The sequence below is a fragment of the Rattus norvegicus genome, chromosome 5 (assembly GCF_036323735.1).
Source record: "Rattus norvegicus strain BN/NHsdMcwi chromosome 5, GRCr8, whole genome shotgun sequence".
Lineage (NCBI taxonomy): Eukaryota > Metazoa > Chordata > Mammalia > Rodentia > Muridae > Rattus > Rattus norvegicus.
The window spans coordinates 128,858,174-128,870,567 of NC_086023.1; the positions used below are offsets into that span (position 1 = coordinate 128,858,174).

At 46.4% G+C, this 12,394-nt stretch overlaps 1 protein-coding gene across 4 annotated transcripts in view; it reads left to right on the top strand.

Annotated features, from left to right (window-relative positions):
• Positions 1-860: 860 nt before the first annotated feature.
• Rab3b (RAB3B, member RAS oncogene family) overlaps positions 861-12,394 on the top strand; it is a 67,054-nt gene continuing 55,520 nt past the window's right edge. The window contains exons 1-2 of one of the 4 annotated variants that reach the window (XM_063288471.1): positions 905-1,029; positions 6,186-6,298. The gene's annotated coding sequence lies outside the window, so the exon portion shown is untranslated. 4 annotated transcript variants of the gene reach the window in all.

The following is a 12,394-nucleotide window of genomic DNA, read 5'->3' on the forward strand; positions in this document are numbered from 1 at the left end:
CGATTCCTAGCACTCACAGGGCAACTCACAATTGTCTGTAACTCTAGTTACACCCTCACACAGACATATATGCAGGCAAAACACCAATGTACATGAAATAAAAATAAATCGTTAAGAGAAATAAAGAAAGGAAGGAAGGAAAGAATAAGAACACTAGACCCTAACTGTCATCCCAGGGACCTCAGGACAATGGAAAGTGAAATCCACAGAAAGATTTGAAGTCGAGGGTGCTATTTACCTCCTGAACCTACCACTCGTGGAAGATCTGGGACCTGCTAAGCCTCAGACAAGAACATTTACCACCGCAGCTGGCAATCCCCATGCTACTGCTGTTAATGGAGACGCAGTGAGGGTTATTTTAACAAGGTCGGTGGCATTTCAAAAGGTTACTCGGGCCCCTGGTATAAAGGCTGGAAAGAGAGGCAGGAATTGGAATTCTTGCATTGGTTCAGGCCAGAAGCTGTGAGTCCTGAACCAGGATACTTTTGCAGCGAAAAGGAAAGTAAGAGGAAGGATTGAATTTGTTCAGATGGGATTACCAGTCTCAAAGGACATGGACCATGAAGGGGTGGTGGGCGGGGCAGAGGATAATACCCAGCTTCCTAGCTCAGTTTTCACTTTGTAGACAGGTTGTGCTCCCTCCTTGAGAGTTTATGGGAATGGAGTAAAAGCATTTGGAAATAGCAAAATTTGACGCCATCATCATCTACATCATCGTCAAAGCCCTCTGAACACCCTGTAGGTGAATGTGGACAGATCATATAGTTACCCAGATATACAGGGTCTGGGGGGTTCCCAAGAAGTCCTGGATTTCCTACACCTGCCAGGAACGGAGGGGCAGGACGGATCGTACGTGGGTTCCGCCTAGAGGCGGGGCCTGGACCCAGCGGGAACCCAACCCATCTTCTGCCAGAGCCTCAACCCTCCGTAGCCGAGGTGGGAACCAGACCCGCCCCGCCTGCCTCTCGTCCACTACTGCCAGGTGCAACAGTCCGGCTGCAGTGTGCCGCGAGCCAGCTCTTATCCGAGGTAAGGGGCGCGGCCCCGACCCGGCTCCACACTGCCTGGGAGCAGGGGACCGAGTGCTAGGCAGCCTAGGGGACTCAGAGAGGGGCTGCAGGAGGCTGCCAGGGACCCGCATCGCAGCAGAGCAGGAGTGCTGGCTCGCACTCCGCACCCTGGGATTCCCAGGTCCGCTGGGAAGCAGGAACCATTGGGGCTGGGGGCAGATGAACAGCTACTGCAGGCAGTGAGGGGTGGCTGGGTACATCTTAGGGCAGCAGAGGGATGCTAAAAGGAAGGAGGGGAGGCAGGCGAAAGGGGGCGTGAAGGCGGAGAGCTGGGGTGGGCTCGAGGGTCTTTGAGACAAGCAGAAGAGCAAGGGCTGAAAGGAAGGGGCTCAGGGCAAGAACGGTGTCTGGTGGGGTTGAGGATCAGGACTTCCGGGATGAGTGTGGTTAGCTGGGAGTCAAAGGGTGCAGAGCCTAGCCCCCCGCTAGTACCAGTGAGAGGGTCTCGGTGGATAGAGACATAGGGGTGGGGCTTGAAGGGGATGGGCTTGGAAGAAGGGAAATGTGGGGAGCCAGCTGGGTCTACTCCGCCCGCAGAGGGAGGGGTGGGAACTAGGTAGGGGAGAGGGTCTTGACCGTCTTTATAGGCTAAGGACACCTAAGTTCTGGTCAGGAAGGAGGAGATGGCGCTGGAATGGAGCAGGGTCCTTGCAGCTGGAAGCAGAGAAACCTTGAGGGAACTTGGAGAGTGAGATTGCAGGGATGAGGGGTGTGAGGTGAGAAATGTTATAAGGGTTGAGTACAGCCTTGGCACTAGCCGCATCTTGGCTCCTCACAGCATGAGGACAGCAGACACTGGACCAGACTACAGTGCCAACTGGAGTTATGGGCAAGAAGAGAATAGCAAACAGAAAAAAAATCATCCACATGCAATTCTATCTTGGAGTCAAGCATGGAAAAGACTGAGAAGGCAGGATAACAGCCTCTAGAAGCCAAAAGAGGTGTGGAGTGGAAGTGGGGTTCTCCATCCCACCTTCCCAGAATCCACATGATAAACTGTAGGCTGTAAACGAAATGAGTGTGTGTGTGTGTGTGTGTGTGTGTACCCCCGTGCAAGCAGATGGAGCACACCCCTTCTACATCCCGAAACAGAAGAAGAGGAGTGCACTTGCTTCTCAGGTCTGAGAACCTAAATTCAAATCTTCAGCCTGTAAGAGCCTGGCATCATCTCTGTGCCTGTAACTCTAGTTGTAGGGACATAGTCAGGGTGAACCCCCGGAGCTTGAAATGTGACAGTCTCGAAAGGCAGGGCTGGAGAGATGGTTCCTCAGTCAGGAGCACTTGTTGCTCTTGTAGAAGACAGGGTTCAGTTCTTGGGAACAGCACGTGGCTCGTAACCATCCCAATGCAGTTCCAGGGGAATCTGACACCCTCTTCTGATCTTTACAGGCACCAGGCACTAGTGTGGTGTCTGTACATACAGAAATGTAGGTAAGACGTTCATACACATTAAAAATTAACTAAATCTAGGAGTAAAAAGTAAGATGGAGAGCAAAAGAGGATGATGCCCAGTGCCCTCCTTTAGCCTCTGCATGTGCAATGGCACACAAGCACACAAGGTAAGTGTGTCTCTGTGCATACACCACAGATTCATCACACACACCACACACCACACCACACACACACACACCATTCCACACACACCACACACACCACACACACCACACATGCACACACACCACACACACACACACACACCACACACACACACACACACGGGGTAAACATGCCTCTGTGCATACACAACAGACACATGCATACACACCACACACCACACACACACACACACACACACACACACACCACACACCACACACCACACACACACACACACACACACACGGGGTAAACATGCCTCTGTGCATACACAACAGACACATGCATACACACCACATACCACACACACTCACACATACACACACACACACACACACACACACACACACACACACACGGGGTAAACATGCCTCTGTGCATATACAACAGACACACAGACACATGCATACACATGCATACACACCACACAAACACACCACACACCGCACACATAACACCATATACTACACACATGCACACAGGGTAAACGTGCATCTGTGGGTACACCACAGACACAAGCATATACGTTACACACTACACCACACACACACACCATCCACACAAATACACACATACACATAAACACCACACACACATGCATGCAGGGTAACTCTGTGTGTACACAGACACATACATACACACCACACACACACCACACATGCCACACACACATATATACCACATACACACATATACACAAACACCACACACATATGCACACGGGGTAAAAGTGCCTCTGTGTGTACACCACAGACACGTGCACACACTATACCACACCACACACATGTATGCACATTTAACACCACACACATACAACACCACACACACACACACACACACACACACACACTACACCACATAGGCCACATACACCACACCAATACCACACACACATGTATACACAGCACACAAAATAAAAATTAAAAAAAAAAACAGAGGAAGACCATGGAAGTCAGTAAAGGCCACTTGTGGGAGTCAGAAGCCATAGTGTGTTGGGAGAAGAGTGATTTGAAGAAGGCAGATGGGTCAGCGAAGTCTCTTAAACATGAAAGATTTAGCTAGCAGTGGGGTAAAATATGCTCCTGTCAGAAGACATAGCACGGGAAAAGGCGAAGGAACACGATAGGAAAGGAAGCATCAGTGACTGAGAATGAGCTCCCGAGGTCCCTGAGGAGCTCACAGAGCATCTGGCGTGCTGTAGGTGCACGGTGACTGTGGATTGAGTGGGAAATTGCCCCATGGTTGTAAGAATCAAGGAGAATGACGTGGGTTGACAAGAGTTTTGTAAACAGTAGAGCACTGTTCCAGAGAAGCCAGAGTGGCTGTGCAGGTGTGCCTGGCGTGGCGTCCTTGACTACCTGCTTCCAATCAGAAGGAAGAAAACCAGCACGGATCGAGTCTTGATTGCGTGGAAGGTAGAATGTCTCCGAAGCAACTAGTAGAATGCTAGCCGACATTTAGCAAGTGCTCAATAAATGGTAGCCGTTGTGAGAGTGTTTGTGACTATGAGAGTCCTGGGAAGGCAGGGAGGCTGGGCGGGGTTGGTGGTGTTAGGTTGGCAACCAGGAATGGTCTAAAGGAGGAGTAAATTGTAAAAGTGTGATTTGGGGGAAGAATGCATACAACTGAACAAGCTCCACACATTTATCCAACTTCCTTTAAAAGTGTCTTAAATTGTAAAAATTGTGTGTGTGTGTGTGTGTGTGTGTGTGTGTGTGTGTGTACACATACAAGGTGTATTTTGGCAGTGAGTGTGCCTTGTGCAGGCATGGAGGTCAGAAGACCAGTTGGAGGAGTTAGTCCCCTCCTTCCCCTTTCACTTCCAGGGATTCCTTTCTGAGCGTCTTCATGGCCTCTGCCTCCCTTCTTGCTCCACTAATAAATGTTTCCCTGAGGAGGGCAGAGAGTTACATTCATTGACTGTCTTCTAAGTTCCATGTGTTATGTTAGGTACATTGTCCACATTGTCTACAATCTTCCCAACAAAGTTTACTTTATAAAGGAGGGAAACTGTGTTTCCTTATCTATGTAATAAACGTGTGGTAGAACAGGACACTAAATCTAATTGGTTTGATTTTAAACCCCAAACTACTTCCAGCATTTAAGATGCACGTGCATGTGTATATGTATATGTATATGTGTATGTGTATGTGTATGTGTATGTGTATGTATATGTATATGTATATGTATATGTATATGTATATGTATATGTATATGTATATGTATATGTATATCAAGATGGCTCAGAAGGTAAAGGTGACTGCTACTAAGCCTGATGACCAGGTCAATCCCTGGGACCTACATGGTGGAAGGAGAGAACCAACTCCATTAAGCTGTGTTCTGACCTCTTCCACACGAGAACATTAACCCATGTACACGCACGCGCACGCACACACACACACACACACACACACACACACAGAGCAAATGTTTTTTTAATTAAGAGGCTTTTAAAGCTATACTGGCAGGCCAGTAGGCCCTGCAGAATCTCCCAGTCTCTGCCTACCCTGTGCTGAGATTGTAGGCACATGTCACCACGTCCAGCATTTTTACCTGGATTCAGGTATTGAACTCAGGTCTGTGTGCTTACGAGGCAAATGTTTTACTGACTGAGTGCATCCCCAGACCCTATAAAGTGTCAGTACTTCCATACTGACTTTAATGCCATAACAGCTGTCCCAGGGACCCATTTGCCAATCATTTTATAGAGAGGAAACTGAGGCTGAGGGTATAATTTGCCTATAGTTCCATAATTAATTATTGAGATTGCCGGGCTCCACCCGAGCCTCTGAGACTTAAAGCCATGGTCAGTCTTCTGACTCCATCAAAAAAGCACATCCATTCCCTCTGCACTGTGTTCACCCAGTTGGTCTCTTCCTGCTGAACTCCAGGGCTCTTTCCACATTCACCCCTTTAACCGACATCAGCTTCTTCCTTAAGTGCTCTTTCTTGCTGCCTACGGGACTGAAAGGGTTACTTATTTTTCACAACAGCTTTTTGGGGAGGACCTTTACCCCCACCCCCACCCCCACCCCCACCCAGCTCAAGTCTGGGACCAAGAATGGCTTCCCAAGATGATTCCTGGGCCTTCATCTGTATTGCTTGTCACGGACACAGTGAGCTACCCAGCGTTATCATTTTATGTGCCTGTCACAAAAGAGAGGGATGGTTTGATCGATGCTTATCGCACAAACGCGGTTCTGTGAGCACTGCTGCGCAGTGACCTGTCTGCTCAGATCTGCCTCGGGCGGCTGCCTGCTGAGCCGCTTTCTGCTTCTCCACCAGATGTCTGTGTCACTCCTGCCCCCACCTGAGAAGATGCCCTCAGGGGGTTCCATCTGAACATTTCCACTCTGCTCTCTGTCTCTGTTCTCACACAACCCGCTGGGGTAGCTGTACTGTGTCCACATAAGCAGACTTGACAGCACAGTGTGGCAAACACTATGTGGCGGGCGTCCTGACACTCCACCCTGGGAACACTGGCTTACCTGAAACTTGTTACTGTTTTATTTTCCCTAGGCCCAGCCAAATCTGGGAGACATGAGGTAACAGACGTCCTGGCCACCGACTGGCTTGTCATGTGACTTTGGACAAATCGCTGTTCTTTGTGCAGCCTCCGTGTTTCTTACCTGGCAAGTGAGGGGGCAGGGAGATCAGATATTTAAATGAGGTCAGCATTTAAAATGTATGCTCTTTGCTGGTTAAGCACTTGCTGCTCTTGCAGGGGACCTGGGTATGGTGGCTCACAACCATCTGTAACTGCATTTCCAGAGGATCCAACACCCTCTTCTGGCCTCTCTGTGGACACTGTACACAGATAGTACACATGTACACATGCAAGCAAAACACCTACACACACAAAATACAAAACTAAATCTTTAAAAAATAAAATGAAACTTTCACTTTTCCCATTCCTCCCCACTCCCTAGCCTTAGCATAACCAAAGGCCGGCACACTTCCTGAGGGTTCTACGTGAACACACACACACACACACACACACACACACACACACACACACACACTACTTGTCAACATGGTGAATGAAGTGCATTTATATTCATCCTATTATATAAACTTGACAGCAGCTTCATGGGATGATATTATCCTCGGGTCAGCACGCTGAGGCTTAGAGCTTGAGTAACTCCCAGGTTCCTGCACTGAGATTCTGGGGAAACTGGGACCAGTATTCGGCTTCCTGTTAAGATAAAAAGAAGCCCCAAGCTCCACCTTTTGAAACTATCTATCTATTATCTATCTATCTATCTATCTATCTATCTATCTATCTATCCATCCATCCATCTGTTATCTATCCATCCATCCATCTGTTATCTATCTATCTATCCATCCATATATCCATTCATCCATCCATTCATCTATCGACAAGATCCTCTGTAACCTAGGTTGGCTTTAAACTTGAAATAAAGCTGAAGATGATGTTGAATTCCTGATCCTCCTGCCTCTACCTCCTAAATGCTAACATTACAGCCCTGTACCAACATACCCAGTTTCAAGAGCCCTTTAATCCTAGCAACTTGAGAATGTAAAATTGCTGGACATGTGGGACATATCTGTACTTTGAGTCTTTGGGAGGCCAAGGCAGAAGTGTCATGAGTTCAAGGTCAGCTGTTTAGTGAGTTCCAAAGCAATATTCTACCCCTTCCCCCACCAAAAAAAAGTGGCTCAGAGGTTAAAAGCACCTACTACCCTTGCAGATGACCTAGGTTTGGTTTGGTACCCACACTGGGTGGTGACTCATAACTACCTGTAATTTCAGTTCTAGGGAACCCAACACCTTCTTCCAGCCTTTGAGGGCTCCTGAACCCACTTAGTGCACTTACATTTAAGCAGATTCACACACCTACACAGAAGTAATAGTTTAAAAATATTTCGAAAGCATTACTCTGGCTATACAATGGAAAAAAAGTAATAGGAATTTACATTGTTAGTCTGATAAATGTTTATTGAAAGAAGTAACACTCCCTAAGGGATTGCTATAGAAGTTGCCAGGTGAGAGATGGCCAGAGCCACCCAGAATTCAGGGGCGGGGACAGTTCTTCATACAATAGGCAAAATACTAGAGCCCAAGGGACCAGGAAGACAGTTGAAAAAGTTGACTGCAGAAGTGAATTAAAAGCCAGGCATGATGGCACACACCTTTAATGTCAGCACTTGGGAGGCCAGAGGCAGGCAGATCTCTGTGAGTTTGAGGTCAGTCTACTCTACATAGTGAGTTCCAGGACAGCCAGGGCCACACAGAGAAGTGCTGTCTCGAAAAACTGAAAGAGAGTGAGAGAGACAGACAGAGAGACAGAGAGAGATAGAGACAGAGGAGAGGTGAAATAAAGGGGTCAATAAAATAATAAAGACTGTAACCACAAATCAGCACTATGTTGTTTAGATGTAGTTTGTTGACTGTGTTTATACCATGACTCTATGAAGTAGGTGATATTTCCTGATTTTAGGGCGAATACTCTGGCTTACAGAAGGTATGTGACTCGTTCAGGAATGCTGCGGATGGCTAGAGCAGCCAGTTTCAACCTCCCCTAATGCTGCAAGATACTACATCCTGTCTTTGCTGCTAGCTTTGAGGCCTTCCAAATCCCTTAATTCAAACGGGATAATGATTTGCATCCACCTAACTTTCTTTTCCAGATTTACCTAGAGCATAAAATATGGTAAAGGGCCTGAAATTGAGTTAAGAATCAAAGCTATGCTTTAGTAAAGTTGCTCTCTCATCAGAAAGTTTATTTCTCAGACTCCATCCCCAGGAACTAATTAGGAAAATGAATAAAACCAATAAGGACTTATGTGGAAAATGTCCACTGCACTGTTGTGTGATAGACAAGAGAGAAGACTCAGCAGGTGAGGGTGAAGCCTAACGCTCTGGAGTCCATGTTGCGGAAGGAGAGAACTGACACCTAAAAGTTACCCTCGGAGCGCCTCATAAGTAAATAAATGTAACTTAGTTTTTGAAAGACTAGAATAACAACCTTTAAGACAAAATTAGTCAATGTGGTAGCAATATGTCTGTCATCCCAACACTTGGATCTCTGGGCCAGCTGGAGTTGTGTCTTATAACACAAGGACAGGGATCCTGTCTCAAAAAAGAAAAAAAAAAGAAAAAAAAATGCACAAAACCATGACAACAGCAGCAGCAGCAACAACAATAAAAAACCAAACCAAACAACAAAACAAAAACACTTAAAATTCAAAACACCCATCTTTCAAGCAGGAAGACAACATTAAAGGATTGGTCAGACAACACATGTTGGGTATAGCTATAAATGTCACTGAAATATTATTTATGAAGAATTATAAAGTATCAGTACTTTTGAATGTACTTTAAAAGCTGAGGACTTTGAAAACAGCTTTTATTTGTGTGTGTGTGTGTGTGTGTGTGTGTGTGTGTGTATAAGGGGTGTGTGTGTGTGAATATAAGGTAGGGGTGTGTGTGTGTGTGTGTGTGATGAGCACAGGTAAGTGTGCACTAAGGCCAGAGAAGAGCATCAGGCGTCCTTCTCTACCACTGCCCACCTTATCCACCTTATCCACCTTATCCACCGAGCTTGGAACTTGCTTTCTTTTTTTTTTTTAATTTGTCTAGACTGGCAAGCAGCTAGGCCTAGTGATCCTCCCGTCTCCACTATTGTAGTGTCATTATAGGCATGCATGAGACCATGCCCAGCTTGTCGTGCGGGTGCTGGGATCCAAATCCATGTCTTCATGTTTACACAAGCACTCTTAACCCCTGAGTCATTTCTCCGGTTTGAATCACCAGTTCTTGAAGTAGGATGTGAAAACTAAAAGTGAAAGTTTACGAGACAATTTAGGTATCCAGTGGTGCCCATCTGTCTCTTCCAACCTCACTGACTCCTTCCTTGTAAATGCTATCCAGGGCATGGTCCATACTCACCTAGGGAGCCATTTCCTGGTGGCAGATTGATTCAAAGATCAATCTTGGATAAAGACTTGAGAGCTGGGAGCTAAGCACAGTGGGCACAGAGCCCACGGGAGGCCAGCAGTAATGTTGTGGAGGAAGTTTTATTAAAGGGTTGTTTCTAGCCTTACATATTTATCTGATCTTTTAAAATATTATATATTTAATGTATATGAGTACACTGTAGCTGTCCTCAGACACATCAGAAGAGGGCATCAGATCCCATTACAGATGGTTGTGAGCCACCATGTGGTTGCTGGGAATTAAACTCAGGAGCTCTGGAAGAGCAGACAGTGCTCTTAACTGTAGGGCTCTGGCTCTGGGGTAGGTGGGGTGGGGGCATGGGGACTCTTCACAGCGATCTCTGGCCCGGCTAGGTGTGTGGGAAAGAACTCAGGCAGGGAGGGGAAACTGCTTCTGGTGTCGTGTGTGTGTGTGTGTGTGTGTGTGTGTGTGTGTGTGTGTCCCGCCACTTGGGTTGTTGGGCTAGGCTGTGCCAGCAGGAGACTGACTAGCTATCGAGGGGTGCAGAGAGCTTCTAGCAGCGATTTCGGGAGAGCAGATCTCTTCCCCAAGTGACAGTGTTACAGCTCTTATGACAGAAGCTCTCAGATGATGGAATAATTCCTGCACACCTTTAATTCTGAACATGATTCTTAAATACAGTTTTGGACCGGTCAGCGTCTCACAGCAGGTACTTCCTATTGGTTTGACCTGAGAGCTTGGGAAGACCTCATCTACATATTCAGGGGCGTGGCCCTGTCTCTAAGACTGATCTGTCTTGAGCCTACATGACCTGTGGTCACGTCCTCACCTGTGGAGGAGGGGCTTGAGGCATTGCCCTACATAACTGGTCTGTCTCAAAACCTCTTTGGGGGGGGGTGTCTTTAGGGGGCACAGCTATTGAGGCCCTGATATTCTGGGAGACTGGGAATGCACCTGCCATCCCTTTTAGGGTCTCCCAGGGATTCAACCTACCTAGACCAGGATACTTTTCTTTTTCTTTTTTTTCTCCCCCCACCCCACTCGGGAGTTGAGGACCCAGAGCCTTGAGCTTGCTAGGCAAGCGCTCTACCACTGAGCTATTGCTTGCCGCCCCACACTTAACCACTGATCTCTCCAGTCCCACCCCCCCATTTTTAAAGATTTATTATATTTATATGAGCACACTTATCTGATTTTTAAGAGAGCTTTATCTTTTCACATTCACTGGCTTCTTGTCCTTATAGTTGATCCGGGAGGTTCATGGAGCCAAATCTACTAGGCTCCCCCTTCTTTCTTTTTCTTTCTTTCTTTTTTTTTTTTTTTTCTTTCTTTTTTTTTCGGAGCTGGGGACCGAACCCAGGGCCTTGCACTTGCTCGGCAAGCACTCTACCACTGAGCTAAATCCCCAACCCACCTTCTTTCTTTTAACATTCATTTATTTAAAATTTTGTGTGTGTTTGTGCTCTTAACATGTGTGGAGGTCAGAGGTCATCTTTCAGGGGAGTCAGTTCTCTCCTCCATCACGTAGGTTTCCAGGGATGAAACCCAAGTCATCAGGTGCAATCCAGTGCTGTTTCCCACTGAGCCACTGATCCTCCTTTTTTCACTGAGAAACAAAACAAAACCCTCAGGAATTCCCCAAAAAAGAATGAGAACCTGAACATTGGTTCACATAGAGTGACTCCATCCTCCTCTGACCACTTAACTCACCCGTGTCTTGTGTCCAGGAAGAAGAGAGGCTAAAGGATTCTAAGCAGGGTACTATGTGAGCCTCTAAGAGAGGCTTCCAAGATATAGAAGAAACAACTACAAAGATCTGGATTTCACTCACACTTTTAATCCCAGTGCTTGGAAAGCTTAGGCAAGTTCTGGGCTGCAGAGCCTATCTCAAAAGACAAAAAGACTAGAGCTGGTGAGATGGCTCAGAGGGTCAAGGAGCTCACCACAAATTCTGACATGAGTTCAATCCCTGTGAGGGTTTGAATAAGAATGGCCCTTATAGGCTCATATAATTGAATGCTTAGTCACTAGGGAATGGCACTATTTGAAAGGATTAGAAGGATTAGGAAGTATGGCCCTTTTGGAGGAAGTGTGTCACTGAAGGTAGACTTTGAGGTTTCAAAAGACTATGCTAGGTCCAGAATCTTTCTCTGGACCTGGTCTATAAGCCTCTGAAACTGTAAGCAAGCCCCCAGGTAAATGCTTTCTCTTATAATAGTTGTATTGGTCACGGTGTTTCTTTGTAGCAATAGAACAGTGACTAAAATAATCCCTGAAATCCACATGGTGGAAGGAGAGAACCAACTACTGCAAGCTGTCCTCAGACCTTCACATGTGTGCAGTGAAGCACACACACACACACACACACCACAGAGTAAACGTTAACTTTTTTTTTTTAAAAGAAGATGAGTGAAGTCATAAGACCAAGTGTTAAATTGTTGGGTTAGATCTGGATTATGGGGTTTAGATTCAGGCGTTCTATGGAAGGAGACGATGGTGTTAGACTTGATATGTAGTACATATTTTCTGAATAGATGAATGAGGGAACGAACAGATAAAGAATCAAGGTTCCAAAGGACAGAATTACCAGAAATGTTTACACCACTGTGATGTTTACCAGTTTTTAAGATGTCTTTCCTGGTTGGTTTTTGTCGCATTGACATATTTGGGGGAAGAGGAACTCTCAATTGAGGAGTTGCCTCCATTAGTACTTTTTAAATTAATGATTGATGTAGGACTGCCTAGCTCACTGTGGGCAGTGTTATTTCTGGACAGGAGATCTTGGGTGTGTAAGAAAACAGGCTGA